The sequence below is a fragment of the Nipponia nippon genome, unplaced genomic scaffold (genome assembly GCF_047370975.1).
Source record: "Nipponia nippon isolate SJK-2023a ecotype South Korea unplaced genomic scaffold, ASM4737097v1 scaffold_1, whole genome shotgun sequence".
NCBI lineage: Eukaryota > Metazoa > Chordata > Aves > Pelecaniformes > Threskiornithidae > Nipponia > Nipponia nippon.
In genome coordinates, this window is record NW_028262290.1 from 104438042 (window position 1) to 104455886 (window position 17845).

Consider the following 17845-nt stretch of genomic DNA (forward strand, 5'->3'; position numbering starts at 1 on the left):
TCTGAAATAAATTATGCATTATGATAATGATGAGAAAGTGTATTATTGAAACTGCAACTCTATTGTGATGCATGCTCTGCTGGTGCATAAGCAATAGCCAGGCCCCACCATGGAGGAATGTATATTCTAAAAGTTTTACTGAAAATAAATGCTGCAATAATTTGACTGAGGGAATAGTTGCTTAGGATTTCTTGATACTAACTTTAAGCACACTGTCCGCAAACTACAACCCCATGCAGGGTTTCTTCGAGCATCATAAGCAAAGATTAATCTGAGTGGCAGTTGCTTTTAACCTTACGATTTTAAGCCAAAAAGGATAAATATTTTAAACTAGTTGTAATCTCATCAGGTAAGGGTTTCACAAGTTCAGTCATTCAATGATTTGATTATTTGAGTACAGTATGGTATGTAGGCAGACTTTTAAGTATATTGCCTTGGAGAAGTGTATTTGAGTTTAAAAGAATGATGGTTTTCCCAGGATGGGACTCATCCCTTGCACCCCAGGTATGCTGAGCACTTCAGCCAGGTTGAATACAGAAAACTGCCTAATTTGTGGTAGTGGAGGGAGTGGAGCTCTCTTCCTGGGATTAAAAAAAAAAAGCAAACCCCAAAAAACCAGTAGCAATAAGTAGATGTCTAGGACTACTAAGAAAGCAACTGTTTATGATCCTCACTTCTCCAGCCCTCACAGAGCAAAGATTATCTTCTATGTTGGATTAGGTAGTTGTGTTTTTTCTTTGACATGCAGTCATTGACTGGTGATTTGCAGTGAGCTTTGTGAATGCCAAATAACTTGAGAGTTCTGTTTTAAATGCAAGCTGATTATTTCTGATGTGGTAGAAATTATTGAGTGGCTTCTTGTAATGGCAGTGAAAGATGATTTACATACTAGTTATCTGTAGAAACAGTTTCTTGTAATTAGAGTAGTTATAATGAAAACAACAGTCCAGAATATTTGGTCACTATTTTAACATAGGTATTTCTTACAACATCAGAATAGGATTTTGAAGCATTATACTTCACACTTAATCCATATTATATTAACCAGTAAAAACCTTCGGTAATGGAGAAAATTGTTTAAACTACTGACATCATGATTTAGCAGGCTTACCACAAAAGGTTTCTCAACAGCAGTGAGAGCTGCTATGGAGACTAAATGTTAGTGAGCCTATCAGCTGCCTGAGTCCTCTAGCGCTGCTAGCAAGCTCTAGAGCTATTTTAGATTTACTGACTATTTTATTTTTGAGTGTATGAATAGATTATTACTTTATGAATTAGTGGCTGAGTGCTTTTTCACAAGTTCACTTTTGTCCTGGGATGAATGTTGAAGAAATGTTGGAAAACATTTGCATTTTGAGTCCAAACTGATTCCTTTACCCTTCCCATTCCCTTCCCTTTTCCCTGCCCTTTCCCTTTTACCTTCCCCTGTCCCTTTAGCCTTCCCATGCCTTCCCCTGATGGATGGTGATCTTTTAGCTCCTGGCCAGGCAGTGGAACAGCTGTTGTATTGTTCTTTCTCTTTCTCTTTTTCTTTTTTTTTTTCCTTTTTTTTTTTTTTGATAACTGAGAAAGTTACATCAGCATGCATAATGAAGCAGTAGAAGAGCAGTTTGCAGTATTCAGAAGCATTTACTCTAATCTTATGGTCTGACTAACGGGTTATTGGCAGTGAAGAATGTTTCCTGGGAACACTTACTGTTTATAAAATTGCATAAAGAGGGGCGGTGTAAGCTGGAAGAAATGTCAAGTGAAATTATTAGTGACATGGATGTCAGTGCTTTGCATTGTCTTGACAAAGTGCAATTTATGCAATCTTTTTTTGCGTTGAAATTGGAACAGAGGAAGTCTCAACATGGAGCACCAAGCCCAAGCTCCAAAGACAAGCGATGATAGTTGACTAAGCATAAAGTATGTTGAATGCAAATGCAGTTAGGGAAGTGATAGTAGATGTATGTGGCCATAAAAAAGAACTTCCGAAAACAAAAATTGTATTTATGGATGTTGGTGATGATTTTATGGTTATCCTAAGTAATTAAGATGTTCAGGTAGCACTTGGTAAATTCTGAGGTTTACATCTAGTTTTTCTTTCTCCCATGAGAGAAAAACAAAATAAATATGGGTAAACATTCACATTTTTCAAGAGTAACTTGATCCCTGTGTGTAAGTTATGAGAGAAAGGGCAATGTACCGTCCTTCCTTCTGCCTTTGTTCCTCAGCTTTAGAAATGAGTACATTCAACAGGCTGCTTCTCACTGTTGGAAATAAAACGGGTTTGGCACTCTTCGATTATAGACATTGATTTTATTATTTAGAGAACTTTCCATTTGGCTTAACAGACAGGTATCACTTAATGAAGGAAGACAACACAACAGTCTTAGTTGCCTGTAAGTTTTTGAGAAAGGCTTGGATTGGGTGACATTTTGGTAGACGAAGATTGCTAATCAACATTATTTTATATTTATACCAAATTTGGAATAAAAGAACAGATAGATTTACAGTTGTTGGTTGGAGAAGAGTATGTGATTTTTTTTCCCCCTAAAGTTTTTGCATTACTTGTGCAAGCAAAATAATGTCAGAACAGTACTTGAAAGGAAGACCAAGTGCTTTTAGTATCCCCAAACATTGCTATTAAAGAGGAAATTTTAAAAGAACAGCCACATTCGTTGATCTATCAGGTGGTTTGAGTTGCCTTGTAGTGCAACTCTATTGCTATATCCCCGTAATTCACAAAACATAATAAGTGTTCAGTGCTTATAACTTGCTGTCAGATAAATGGTGGATTCAAGCCTGATTCAGTGTATATTTTTGCTATACAATACTTGCCATGAAGAGAATTCAAGCTGTTTTTTATACATAAGCAAATCTCCGTTAATTAAAAATTGAGAGAATGTCTGTAGTGTTTTCCTGTGAGGTCACAGGAAAGCTGAGCAGCTTTGACCTTACTCAATGGGAAGATAACATTTGGTAAGTTTAACGTGTCTGTCATGCCAGTTGAGAAATGTTCTAGGTATAGCAATTCATGGTTCAGTGGTTATACTCTGTGAGCTCTATGTTTAAAATTAGTTCAGCATGAGGGACAAGTTAATGTTCAGTAAAGATTGTTCAAGAGAGAATTGGGACATTTTGATCTTTTTTTTGAGTTCAACAGTGTCTGGCTATGAAGACTGAAATTACCACCTTATTTGTCTTTGAGCTTTAATCAGCAGATGAACCAAGCTTACTTCCTACTATTTGTCACCTTCAGACTTCCTGAGGCGGTGAGTGAATCTTTAAATTGTAGTGTGTGTTTGATAGAGAGATTTTTTTTTTTTTCCTGCTTCTTTTCTGCTAGCAGGTAGAAGCAACTAGGCATCCTTGTAGTAGTGAGACTAGGTGGATCAGAAGAAGTCAGGCAATCAAAATCTAGTTTTCTCTCTCAAATATTATTTCTATACAGTGCATTTTCAGAATTCAAAGTGTGTGCTGAAATAGCTGTAAAAGAAGACTTAAGATTTAACTCTAGAAAACAGATCAAACTATTTCTTTTGCCTCAAGGGACCTTTCCTTTGGAAAATATTATCTCAAGATCAAGCCTGGTTTTAAAGTTCTAGAATAACTTTGTTGCTAGCAAATCCATAGCATCACAATTAACTCTGAGATAAATGCAGGCTCTAAGGTGCAGCTGATGAGAAGATGGTTCCAAAGGGTCTGAAGTACCTGAAACACTATGCTTTGAGAAAGACTAAGTCTATGTAGCAGCACTAGCCAGTGTTTGGATGACTAGCACTTGGTGTACTTCTATAAGGTTTTTTACTGCAATATGAGGCTGGCATAATCTTGTATCAGTAGAATTGTGTGTGGAATTCTTTGGCATGTATGACAGTGAAAATAAGAACAATGTGCCAACGGGAGCCCCACATCTGTCTCTCTTTTCCTTCTCCCACTTCCAGATGAATGAGCTGGTGGGCAAAATGAGCTAAAGCTGTACTCTATTCTTACCTCGTCCTATCTGCTCTGTGTGAGGCAGGCACCGCTCTCAGGATTATTGTTCACTCCTCTTTTCTTCAAGGAAGAGAGAGCCTGAAGCTTAGCAACTGCTTAGGAGATGATTACTCCCTGAAGAGATGCTTTTCATGCTCTGTGCTTCCACGTGAGTAACACCATCCAGCCCTTTATATTTTACACCAGAAATGCTGAATATAGAAAGAGATTCTGGTGTACTCTGTGTGCTGTAAAATATATTTAGGTTCTGTGGGACCCAACCCTGGGTCACTCTGCTCCCTGTGGTCCAGTTTCCTGTCTTTAAAACAGGTCTTGTAAAACTTACCTGATCATTGCACTGCCAGACTAAGCTCACTTTTCTGTGAAATATCTGGAAGTCTGGGCTGTACTTGTACACTGTGGTATTTAAAGCAGATGACAACTAGCAATGAAGAAAAGCTCTCAGTTTTCAAGTGTTTGCGCAATTATTGTTGTTCCTCCCATATCCTTGTTCCTCTTATTCTCCCTTTAATTTTTTCCTGACACAAATCACGTCAGGAACCAATACTCTTAAGACTTTTTTTTCCCCATGATCTAGATTAACTTAAATATTTCGAAGAAGCCTATGGAAGGAGTGGAGATAGGGTTGTGTGCCATTTCAAAACACCCAAATATGGGAAGTCCACTTGATTTATTAACCTCCAAAGACAAAAATTGCTCCTATGGAGGCTTCTGTTTTATTCTGGAGATCCCTTCTCTGATTGTATGTTGTTCCCATCTAGCCCCAAGCCCTGTTTTGAATAACCAAACAAGAATGGTTAATGGACTACACAAAAGGCAATGCTGATTATGTTGGCCCTTTTATATGCCAATCAATTCACCCAGCCTATAATCAGACCAATGGGTATTTTTGCAGAACGTTACTGTTTTATATGGGTTTTTTTAGGATAAAAATAAAACTTTTGGGGGCAGCAGATAGGTCTTGTTTATCTATTTCTGTGTATCATCTCTATGATGTTGGAGTATTTTGACAGTGTTTCTTGTTTCCAAACAAATGAGAAGTATGCAGACTTCTCAAATATGTGTGAATAGCTTTTAAAATTTCCTCTCTCTTTGCTTTGCTGTGTTGCTATCAGCTTTTCTGCACTGGTGCTGAGGAACACTCTATGATGCCATATATATCACAGGTTGAGGAACACTGGCCTAGACTGAGGTGATGGTACAGAAAAACAGTGTCTCTGAGTACTGTCTTTCTCCCAAATTGCAGGAAAAAAAATATTTGGTGCTCTTATGCAACTCACATTCAGACCATTTGATCCAAAATTATATGTTTAAAAATGTGAACTCATATTTCAGGGTCCGTCTGTAAGTTTTATCTTCTGTTGAGAAACATTTAAGAATCTTAACAATTTTTCCAGCAAGGTAGAGTTAAGTGGATAATTCTTGTAGGGATGCCGTGCTGCTCTACATTACACAGGACTGTGGGTTTTCTCTTCCTCTCTTCTTAATCTAAGTCAGGATTTGTGATCGTTAACAAGCCTGAGGTATTGGAAAAGAGATTTGTAGTATGTTTGGCTCCTTTTGGAGCCCACACTGGTCTCAGTGGGACTGATAAAAAAATTCACAGATGCTTCTCCTCACAGTCCGAATCTCCCCAAGGGAGAAATGGAGTATTCAGAGAGTCCCTGAAATGAAACTCAATAGCAATGAAGTTACTATTAAGCAGGCATCCTTTATTGCAGCGCTGGGCAGCACTCGGGATTCTCCACCGTAAGTGCTCCACCGATTTGGTAGACTTTCAGAGATTATATACTGTGAAGTCATACATATTCACAGGATTTCTGAGAATTCATTTACATAAACATTATATTTCCTGGAACTTATTAACATATGCAAATGTACAATCCGCATGCACAGTCATCTCCAGTGGTGGTCTTCAAGTGGTCTTTGGGGATCTTCAGATGAAGGCTCGTAGTCTTCTTCACTGTGTTCACTGATTGACCTTTGCTTCTGCGTAAACTCAGTCGTAGGGTCACTTAAACGGTGTCCTTCAAGGCTGTTGTCATTCTTTTGTGACTTCCTATCTCCCCTGCATTTGTTCTCCCAAGGCCCAGTTGTCTGAGATGGGTTTATCCGCCCAGCGCCCTTATCTTACAACCATTCTAACTACTCTCTAAATCACAAAGGCCTTTCTTTGGTTTAGTTGACTAAGATATTTAAAATATCTTCCTTGCCCCTAGGCTTTGATTCTTTCAGGAGGCATTTTGATGCAGTGACTTTGTCTATCTTGGCTTTAACCCTTTCAGGACCAAAACTTACAGTCTATGATCTATGTGCAGTGATACAGTATGCCATGACACAATATGGCATGACAATGTTCTCAGTCCATGCTGCATTACCTGCTCTGTTTCTTAGCAGTCTCAAAAAAGATTTATGTGTGGACATCCAATACCATCAGCTCAGAACGCTGGATGTGCTTGAAAAACCTTTTGTATCACCTACTGTATGTTTTGGGAAACTCTATGTTTTCCTTTTTGAATACTAATTAAAGAAAAATTGTCTTCTTCGTAAAATACTTATCTCTGTATGTCCTTCAGAATGGGTCCACAGCTTCAGAAACTGGTTTACATTCCACCACATTCAAGATTGTCCTGGTTTCAGCTGGGATAGAGTTAATTTTCTTCTTAGTAGCTGGTATAGTGCTGTGTTTTGGATTTAGGATGAGAATAATGTTGATAACCACTGATGTTTTGGTTCTTGCTGAGTAGAGTTAACACTAGTCAAGGACTTTTCAGCTTCTGGTGCTCTACCAGGTGCATGAGAAGCTGGGAGGGGGCACAGCCAGGACAGCTGACCCAAACTGGCCAAAGGGCTATTCCATACCATATGACGTCGCACTCAGTATATAAGCTGGGGGAAGAAGAAGGAAGGGGGGGACGTTCGGAGCGATGGTGTTTGTCTTCCCAAGTAACAGTTACGCGTGATGGATCCCTGCTTTCCTGAGGATGGCTGAACACCTGCCTGCCCATGGGAAGTAGTGAATGAATTCCTTGCTTTGCTTTGCTTGTGCATGTGGCTTTTGCTTTCCCTATTAAACTGTCTTTATCTCAACCCACGAGTTTTCTCACTTTTACTCTTCTGATTCTCTCCCCCATCCCACCGGGGGGGGGGGGGGGGGCGGGGGAATGAGCGAGCGGCTGTGTGGTGCTTAGTTGCTGGCTGGGGTTAAACCATGACAAAGATGTATTTCAAGACTCATCTCTCTCACTTCTATGGAAAAAGCATTAGGAGATATAAACTTGAAACATTTCAAACAAACTTGTAAACTATTTTGATAAAGTATTATGTCATTTGGATTTACTTAAGATTAATTTCCCAGTAGGATGAAGCAATGAGGTCATTGTAAATAGTTGTTAAAGATCATGTGTATCTCAAATGAGAGGAAAAATAATGGATATGTCAATACATAAATGGTATCAGGAAAGTTGTGTGCAACTATTCAAAGCGTGTGTTGTTTATCATGCAGAACAAAGCCATATTCAGGTGTTTCCTTTAAAAGTGGAATCTGGTTGAAGTGAGCTTTTCTAACTTGACATCTCATTGGACCTCTTCTGATGACAATGTAACATAACTGCAACCATCTGTTTCATTCCCATTTTCAGTGAATGGGAATACAGCTTTTTCAGCAAGTTGGTGGCAAGAGCTGGTGCCCGTAAACATTCACAACAGCCTGGGTCCAGACTCTGTGCTTTTGGACAAAACCCAAGACACAGATGATAATCTGAAAGTTTTATAATTGTCTTTTTTTCAAAATGTTTTCTGCATTTGTTTTTGGACTTGCCACCAGCTCTGAACATGGGAAACTCATGAGTCCGCACAACCCATCTGCTGATTCTCTCTCTGATGCTTGGAACATGAAATGAACTAAGTTTTTCTGACCAAATGAATTCAAGGGAATCAGCCAATGTATCAGACTGACATCTGTACCATTGCCTAGATCAGAATACACAGTTCATTCTGCAGGCTCCCAAACAAAAAACAGAGGTGGCAAAACTTTGCAATCAGGAAAAAGCCATGATTCCTGTTCTTTGCTTTGCTTTATTCACATTTCCAGGAAAAACTCTTTTACTCCTGCACTTGTCCTCTGTTGCTCAGTGTCCCTGGTTTAGTATTCTTTTGCTTCTAATTCATGTATGATCCAGAAAGAAGTAGAATGTGGAAGTCCACATTCTATGTGTAAGCTCAAAGCAGGAGAGAAGATAGTGGTCAAGGTAATACATTACTGAGACTCTTGTCCTGAATTCTTTGAAGAGTTACAGACTGCTACCCTCAGCTTCCTTTTGTTGCAGAAGACTGAGCTCTGGTAGCCTTGAAATGTGTCATGAAGATGAGGAAAGGCTTGTGGAGCACCAGTGACTGTAGCTGCTTTGCCTGCTGGGACAGAAGCAGCACCCCAAGCCATCTAGTAACTTGGAAGTGGAGCACTGTGCACTGCTTGAGGGGGTTACTAGCTATATCCACTGAATATGGGAAAACATGTTTTTCCTAGGTTTGCAAACCACACCCACTCAGATATTCTTGTGCCAGCTAAAATACACAGCTGTACATCAGGAAAGAGAAGCTCACTGTCAGTTCTCTTACTGTAAGGTAGCCACATGCTGTTGCGCAGCTAAGCCAAGTCAATCAACATAAATAAATGTTAAATAAAAAATTAGTTAAGTTAACAAATACAAAATTTATATAATTGAGGGATGAGTGGTTATTGGAAAAAGAGAGACAAAGTGAAATGCTGCTAGTCTAGATTTTGGCTCTAGCTTGTGCATAAGAAACTATTGTTGGAATTAAAATGTTTAGAAATGTGACACCTTTGTGATGCCTGACTACGTTTCTTATTTTTGTACAGCTTCTGACTTTTTCAGAGCTGCTGGCTATGCCTAGCCAGCATAAACAGTATGAACAAGGCTTCACTAGGAGTTTTGGTTCTGTCTAGCTATTAAGTTTTCGTTGTCTCTTTCTGTGCTAGTTGGATACAGTATGAAGTGCCATTATTTCTTCTTTGGTATTTCAGCTTAATGCAAAAGTGTTTTTCTTGTATACTATTATCTTTGCAAAGATTTCCAAGAAGGATGCAGACATTTTCTTTGGCCTGGTTTTCTTCAGGTGCTATTTTTATCATGTATCTTAGATAATCTGTCTCTTGGTTAATACAAAGGAGCTACTTAATTGCAGAATTCCTTCTTAATTGCAGGATTCCTTAGCTATGCTGGGAGTTGTATGTTGTCAGTGCAGTCTGAAGTATTTATTGCCTTACTCTGAGATATTGACTTTAGAACTGTAGAGCTGCAGGCAGCTTTCAGTTTCTTCCTTCTTTTGTAAAAACCAGGCTAACTTTGTCTCCCTGTGCTTAGAGATCAAAAAAAGCCTTCTGCTGATGGTGGAATGTAATTGTTTTTACGGAACATTCTTCTCACCCTTATTCAATAGCTTATTTTAGTTCACAAACATCTTGGTGTCATCAAAGCCTGCTTGGAGTGGCCAGCATTATCTTCAATTATGCTATGTGTAGCTGTCACCTTCCAGTGTTAGTGTGTATTGCAACAGGACCATTAAGACTGATACAGGATCTAGAAACTACTGAATTAACTTGATGAGAAAGAAGGGTGCTGGTACACTTTAAGAAAGATTTTAATGGTTTTAAAGATTTTAAAGATTTGAAAGGTTTTAAAGGGCACAAAGACTTCTGCATGTTTCTTCTGGAAGGCTATTGCACAAGTCAGTGATGAGTACTATTGTAAAAATAATCAGTAAGATGCCCAGTAGATGGTCAAGCCAAATGAAGGGGCAGTACATGGAAAAAAAAAAACAAAAACCAAAGCCTCAGGTCAGCTGTTTACGTCTCTCTGATAGTAAACTCCCTGCTCCCTCACTTGCTACTAGTTAATCTGTGGCTGGATCAACATCAGAGCAACTGGCTCTTCCAGAGACTGCTTCTCTTCACTGATTTATAAAAACAGTATGTGAGAAGATTTATTTAAGCTTAGAATGCTTACAAAATTAGAAACATGTTTGAACTGGACAAGTAATTGTTGTTGAAATGAATAGCATGAATTAATCAGAGCCCTATTGTTATTATACAAAATGAAGTTCCTGCTTTTGCTCCTTTTTTTTTTTTTTTTAAGGAAAAAAGAGGGGTATTCTTTCTTTATCTGAAATGGAATTTGCCTGTTATAGTGCCATTCCGTAGCATAGGTTATATGCTAATGCATAAATTAGCTCTAGAACAAGGAAGAATTTCTGAATATGTAACTATACAATAGATGAATAGATAGATAAGATCTTGGAGATATCCATCAAACTTTTAGTATAAAAATCTTTATTTTAAATTTGGCATTTTAGTAACATACTTATTTTTGAAACCCAAGACTGGGTTTCAAAGGCTTGTGAACACTGCGTGTTGCAAATATTCAATGTAGCTTTTCATATCACAGTATGGGAGTGTATGACATCATTGAAAAAAAACGAGACATGATATACCCAAAGAGGAATTGCTGCATATTTTGTTGATTAACAATTTTTAACATCCCTTGTATTATTAATTGCATTATATTGCATCCCTATGTTATTAAATACATGTAGGACTAAGAGTTAAAGTGTTGGTTATTAATATTTGTTATTTCAAGAAAGGTAAAGTACTTACTAAGGTGTCAGTAACACCGGTGCTTACAGAAAAGAAGTAATATTAGTAGTGATAAATCAGATGCATCTTAAAAGACAACTGCAGTTCTTAATATGATATTTTTTTCTTGACATTAACTGGTATTGAAATTCAGCTAAAGACTGCGTGATGACAATGTAATTATTTTTCTTTTGCTCAAGCAATAGCTAAAATAAGTGTGTGAATCTGATGTTAATTATTTTGAGGTGATATGCTAATGTCCAAGTTCTATGTTTTGTCAATTTCCTGTTTATAATTCATTGAGCTGATTAATTCCGTTTGGTGGGGTAGAAATCCTGGTTAAAAAAATGGGTATTTATTAGCTTAATAAGACAGTAAATAATCTGAAATATAACATAGCAACTAGGTGTTTCACTTAATAAGGCTGTGCCCCCTCTCCCTCCAGGGGAATAAGTGGAAAGCATTCAACAGTTCTTTGATGTTTTCTTCTTTTTTTCCTTGAAAGATGGAAAAACACAAAATTAGTATTTCCATATGTGAATGATCTGTAAGGGTAAAGGGAGTTACTAGATGAGTTTGTGGTAGATTATGTAGGTTGTTAGATGAGCTAAGCAATTCTAAATTAAAGAAGATTGACTGTGTTTAATTTAAGAAGCCTTGAGATCTGCAGTTAACTGTCTAGCTTATTGGAACATGAACCTTCCTGCCTTCTTCTGTCTTCTTTCTGCTCTTTTTGTGATGGAGGAAATTTTTAAGTAGCAGCAGTTTGTTAAATAAGAAAATAAAATGCCTAATGTTGTGAGCTAAAGCATCCTTATTGTGGCAGTAGTTACCAGCTGTGACTCTTGCATTACCGTCTTCCTGATGCTTTAAGCCATGACAGCAAGGCCTCCTTTACTGACTGGGAGCTTCAGGACCCTTAAGAACCCAGACCTCATGTCGTTAATGCTGTCAATATATCTTTGCTTCCTCAGAACAACTCTGTGAAGTTGCTTGTGCAGCATGAGTCATATTAAGAAGTAGGGAGTTCGGTTGTACAGATTTGTAGGATAAGACTGTTATGCCCTAACCCAGCAAATGTGCAATATGAATAATTATTTCTGTTTCCTCAAACAAGAGGCTATCTTAATACTGTACCCTTATAAAACTCAAGGGTATGACTTAGTGAGTGGCAGTGAGCTGATTTAACAGCTCACTGATGCTGAAAGGAGGATCCTGCTCTTGCACACTCTTGTCATTTACCATGTCTAGTCCCTAACTCAATCTAACTCTCAAAAGCAGTGGAAAAGAACTCAGCAAGAAAACAAACCTTTCCCTGCCCAAACCTTGGAATTTTCCAGTGAGCTGCATCCATTGAGAATTAGACGTGTGCAAGCTAGGATGCTGAGCCTTGTGGCAGGGAAAAGAGGATGGGATGAAGGGACAGGGTACAACCCCTCTCCCTTTGAATGGCACCAAGCCATTAGAGGTGGCAGTGAAATCACGGGCTAGTTCCATTTGATAGACATGGAAATTTATAGGTAAAATGGCCTCTCCATCAGGCCAAGTGTGGGACTGGAAATGGCAGCCACCTCTTTGGATTCCCCTCCCAGTGCTTATCTGTTCTGTAAATGTGTTACCATGAATAACACATTCTAAGCGGACATCTACCTGGTCTTTTTATCAGTCTTCTCCTAGAATTAAATGCTCATTTTATTTTCTTTAAAAAAAAAACCAAAACCACAACACAACTTTTTTCCTCATTGTGTTTAAATCTTCAATTAAAAAAGACTTTCTGTTACCCTTGAGCTAACTTGAATTGGTTAAATTTAATATTTGTATGTGCTACTAAATGAGGCTGTGATAGATGGTATGACAGGTTTTATCTAATCATAGATTAATTAATGATATGCCAGCTCATCACAAGCTCTATCTTTCTCAAATGCTTTGGTACCAAGAAGATCCTGTAACAGAAAACATGTATTTTGGGGAAGCAAGAGTGGGGAATAGGAGAGGGAGAAAGGAAAAGGCTGCCTGACCTTCATTCTCATTACTTCTCCCTCTCTCTCTCTCTCTCTTTTTTCTCTGTCTTGTAAATTGGAAAATTATATGAATTGGCAGTATGCCAGAGTAAATTGTCTTATTTCTCTAACAGTGGAAAGATTTTATGTTTATTTCTTTAGCAGTCTGATCAGTTGAAATGTAGCATTATTTGGGCCTTTATATAAGTAATTATCCTCTTGCTTGTGGATTTTTTTAGGGCTTTAATTTGTTAGCTTGTTTTCATGCTAAGAAATTTCCTCTAAGGTTGATAGGTTTCTGTAAGATTGTGCTACAGGGAATATCTGAAGTTTTATAAACTTGTTTTCCTGCAGGGCAGCACAAACTTGTTTTACTGCTTAGAAAGTTTGGGTTTGGGGAAGGTGAAAGGATTCATAGCTGAGCACTTCAGGTGAACTGAGTAAAGCTATGGAGGCATTGTGAAACCACTGGTTGTGGCTGGGCATAGGAAAGAAAGAGATGCTAACTAATTGGGGGTAAAGAGACTTTCCCTCTGCCAGGGAAATAAGGTGCAGGAGTGTATCACTGACTGAGAGTGGGAAGGAGCAATACTGCTTGAGGGAATGCATATTTGCTTTCCCAGGTGTCCTCCGTCCCCCCACCCGCCTCCCCAACTCTTCCTGCTCTTTTTTATTGACTTCGTTGTTTCTCAGCAGGAGCATCCTCCTGAGTAAGTTTTTCCTGTGTAAAGCCTGTCAGTTCTGCTTCCACTGCACTTACACCTTCTGGCACAGCAAAATATAATGTGGGTTAGCATTCATGCAGGAGTACTTGGGATGCTGTCAGGGTACAAGTTTTGTGGCATTCATAGAGGGGGAACAGAGAGTAGCTTCAGGTACTCATTTTGTGAATTAAGAGTAAGAAATTTTAACATCGTGGCAAGGGTGCAGTTTTAAAAGGAAGATGCAATACAACCTCTGGCTTCCTTGTGAGACGGCTTCAGGAATGTTCTAATGATATCGTAGTGGATGCTAGGTTGAATGACTTCATTTTATCGTTATCATAGTAATAATTATAATATCCTAATGTTTATAATGGCATAGTTTGAAAAAGCTAGTGTTCCATGGGCCCCAGCCTACACAGGGAGGATTTCTGAGTCTGAGCACTCTGGGTAAAAGTGGATAAAAAGAAAAAAAAGTGTTCCAGCTGCAATGGCCAGAGTTGGAAATTCCAAGTGAGAATAGACAGGTGATGCAAGAACCTCAGGGATGAGAGGTACTTTGATCTTAAAAATGAACAAATTCCCTTGTTTCCATGTGGTCAGCCCTGGCAGCGTAATCCTGTTACCAAAACATAGCAACCCTTGGCAAGCACATCTGTTCCTCTTATTGGCACTAGTGTGTTTCCATGACCTTTCTTATCTCCTTTTGAGATGAAAATTATTGGAGGGAAAAGGATGTAAATGACATGCAAAGCAAAATTTCTTGCAAACTAAGTGTTGTCCTGATTATTGCTCTTAAATCACCTAAATAAATTTATGCCCCATGTCATGGGAGTGTTTTAATCTGGTACTGAGATAGTGGGTTATGTGTTCAATGTGAACTCACTTCATAGCACGTGTGTACTTTTTGATACGATTTGTGTGACAGTAGGGTATAATCAGATATATGTATCTGCAAGCAAAGTAGATAATTCATCTTTTATCATATTTAATATATATTTCTGAGAAACAGAATCTTTTTTTTTTTTGGCCTTCCCTTGTACAATTAGACAAGTAAACTGTAAAAGCCTTTGCTTTGCTGACCACCTTCTGATGTTGGGCTGAAAAATACATCAATATAACATACTGTAACACAGGCAGAAAAAGACATACCTGAGTTGTGCCGAACTGAAAGAAAAGCTTGAGTTTAAAATTCAGACACATTAGGTCGGTCCTTTTTTTGCTCTCTGCAGCATGCACCGCATATTGGAAATTCCATATACACAATCCATAGGTGGTTTAGCCTTTACTCCTGCCCTCGTGCACTGACTGACAAAATTATTCTTCACCTGCTAAATGTTCAGTCTAAATGTTTGTCATGTTCAAGAGCATTCTACCACATGATGGCTGTTGTCTTCTACTTCAACTTTGAGTCATTCTGGGTTTTGTGCTTCAGTAGGACTTCAGATGAATTTTAAGCATTGTAACTCACTAAAATGGTCTTGCTTGCTTGGCAGTAAGACAAACCTACATGACCTGTCTGTGCCAAGAGAAAGTTTTATCTTGAACAGTCTAAAGTATTCCTTCTGTTGACAGCCATTACCTAATTTTTGAGAAGAAAGCAAAAACTGCATAACATATATGTCTCATCTTATATATGCTTAATGAAACTGTTTGCTATCAAACTTGTATTCTGCTTATCCCCAGGAAAAAAATGACCTATGTTCTCTAGGACAAAGATGATGATGTGGGAAAGATCAGCCCCCAAAAAGCTTTTTTTGGTGAGAGATTGTGTTAATTCTTGCTAAAGGAATTGTTAATCTGTTAGGGATTCAGCCTTCAAATAATCTCCAACGTTCTCAGACATCTCTGGAGATAAGTGCATGTCTTAAGACTACTTTTTCAAATGTTTTTAAAAATACTTCTAATATGCCATTTTTTCCTGTGGAAAGTCATCACTCTAGCATGGCTATTAATAATATAAAGTGATACTTTCTACTAAATCAGGTTAAAAGCAAACCTTTGAAGAGGCTTTTTGAACAGCTAATTTATGTAGCTGTTTCCATGAGCAATTCAGTCAGAATATAAATGATTTTATGTAAATCAGTATAAAATAGTTTATCTTCTGGTGCTTTGATTTTTTTCCCCCTTTTTTCTATACAACAGCATTCTGTTGTTGCTTCAGGCTGCCTCAATTTTCACAAAAGACAACTATTTTCTTTAGGAGCCTTTCATCTGGAAAGTTCCTAATTTGTTTTCCAATAGTCAGCGTTTCTCTTTTTACATCTTCTTTCTCATTCCAGGCTTATCTTTGTATGGTGTAATAGACCTTCATACCAACTGTATGTTGGTATGAATGCTTTGCTGTGTTGCTTGTGAAATACAAATACTTGTTCAGGGTGGTGCAGATGACTTTCCTCCTTTGCATTAAAGAAGCTGACAGTAGCAGATTCATGAGAGAGAGAAGATTGGAAGCACACCTTGTGTCTTCCCAGGTCCTTGGCTTTTAGTCCGGAGTTGCTCTATAGTTTGTTCATTGTGCAGGAAGATCCTTGAAATTGGGATCCAATCACCCCCCACTTATGTTTGAAGCTCTTTGATCAATCTACTTCCTGTTACTACTGATTGGATTAGAATTTATAAAAAGAAAGTGTGCTTGGACCATTGAGGTGTGAGGTGTCATTGCTAACTTTGTCTATGTTAGCAGGCTCTGTTTATGCAACAAAATGCAGTGTATAGCAAGGTATGGGGCTTTGAATGCCCCAAATCAGTGTAATAGGTGTATCATACAGGTGTACACTGGGTTAAAATTTTTTCATGGTATTGCAATGCATTAAGTAGCTTTACTGCTGAAACCAAAAATAGGTATAGTGTCGGTTCTGTAATCTTGCACTTCTTTCCTGCATATAAAGTATTTAAATTTTCATTATAATTGTTCACATAATTCTGACTGCCCCATTGTTTGTTGCCAGCTCAAACCTGAGTCTTGATATAACCCGTTACGAAAAGTTGCATCCCTAACTATTATATCAATCAGCCTTTATAGTATGAAAGTGTATTAACTTTGTTAATTTATTAGTTCACATCATCACTGCAATGTAATGAGGTAGTGGAATTTTACTGGAGGCTTTGGTATTGTTCACGCTTAAATAAAACAAACTGAAGGACAGCCTGTCCAGGGAAGTAAGGACTTTGCTTCTTGGAAGCTTGGAGCTGTCCGTGAAGGATAAAAGATATACCCTTGGACAACCAAGATAATGCCAGCATCCTCACCCCTCTAACACATCTTTGAAACCCTCCCAGGGTTGCCTGGCATCATAGATAAGAAATTATAGCAAGACTGACTCCAGGGACATCGGGACACAAGACAAGCAGCAAGAATGCTGCAGAAATATAGTTGCTTTGCAAAGTTTTATTATGATTAGTAATGGGTAGTATGGATGTTAGTGATTAGTCAAATTCTGTTGTACCTGAATGCTTGAAGGGTATAAGAACCCTGTGTAAAACCACATTTGGGGTTCCCCAGTTTGGCTGGGACACTTCATGCACATGAATAAATATTTACCCTTGTAATTCAGGGACCAGCTGCAAATTTTCTTAACAAACAATACTTGTCACTTGCAGACATTTGTAAGTGCTTTTGAGGAAAAAAAAAAAGGAAAAAAAAAAGAGACACAACTGTTTGATTTCTTTGCTATGTAACTTGAAATTTGTCATTAATTAAGAAATTGGAAATAAAATGAGGGTACTTTGCGAAAGTTCTTAGTCACAGCAGATTTAGAGCCAAATGGAATGTTGAAATTTGGAGCTATCTCTACCAGCCAAACAACAAAAATAGGTTCTGTCAAAGAGCTACTCTGGTGTAGAGCTAATGTAACATAGGTGTCATTGCAGGAAGTCAGGTCCTCAGCTCTCGTCTTAATTTTAATGGGATATGCATTCATAGCTTAAAGTACTATAAAGATCCTGGATATTGGTTTCTTGAGAAAGTAAAAATTTTGCTATTTGAGCTGTTATTCCAGCAGATATTTCATGGGGTGGCTGTACATATGATGTTTCTTTTTTTAAGGTCAGCTTTGGGATTTTTTTGTTTGTCTGTTTGTTTATCTGCATCTGCTACAGTTCATTTTTTCAGTGTGGATGGGATTTCACACATTTCTTTTGCTTCAAGACCAAAGGCAGTACAAACACCATTAGTTAGCTGGTGCTTGATGTAATTGCATGTTAGTTTCCCATCTTAGTGTGTAAAAGAAGGCCTTTTGTTCCTTTTTAATTTATTAATCCGTAAGTCTTCAGTTCAGTTAGCAATGTTGTTTCTTCTTGGGGTATATAATGACATCACTGAAGAGATAAGAGGGGAAGTACTAAGGAATTTCCTAGTACTTCCACAGCGCTCACGCTGTGGAATATAGTTTATCTTGCAAATTGCACTTATTTCATTTTTTTAAATGGCTGTAGAATAAACTGAATTTGTTAGGCACTATGCTGCTTTGCCTGTAGAAGAGCAGTATGGGAAGTCTCTGTAGCTG

The 17845-nt window shown here is 38.1% G+C and overlaps 1 protein-coding gene across 3 annotated transcripts in view; it reads left to right on the plus strand.

The window, feature by feature from the left end:
• Positions 1-17845, plus strand: part of LOC148057533 (uncharacterized) — a 50202-nt gene that overhangs the window by 13189 nt on the left and 19168 nt on the right. Inside the window, exons 2-3 of one of the 3 annotated variants that reach the window (XM_087765938.1) lie at positions 3141-3257; positions 3930-4129. The exons of 1 other annotated variant lie outside the window; for it this stretch is intronic. The gene's annotated coding sequence lies outside the window, so the exon portion shown is untranslated. The remainder of the gene's footprint in view (positions 1-3140; positions 3258-3929; positions 4130-17845) is intronic. One more of the 3 variants, XM_087765932.1, reaches the window with a different exon arrangement.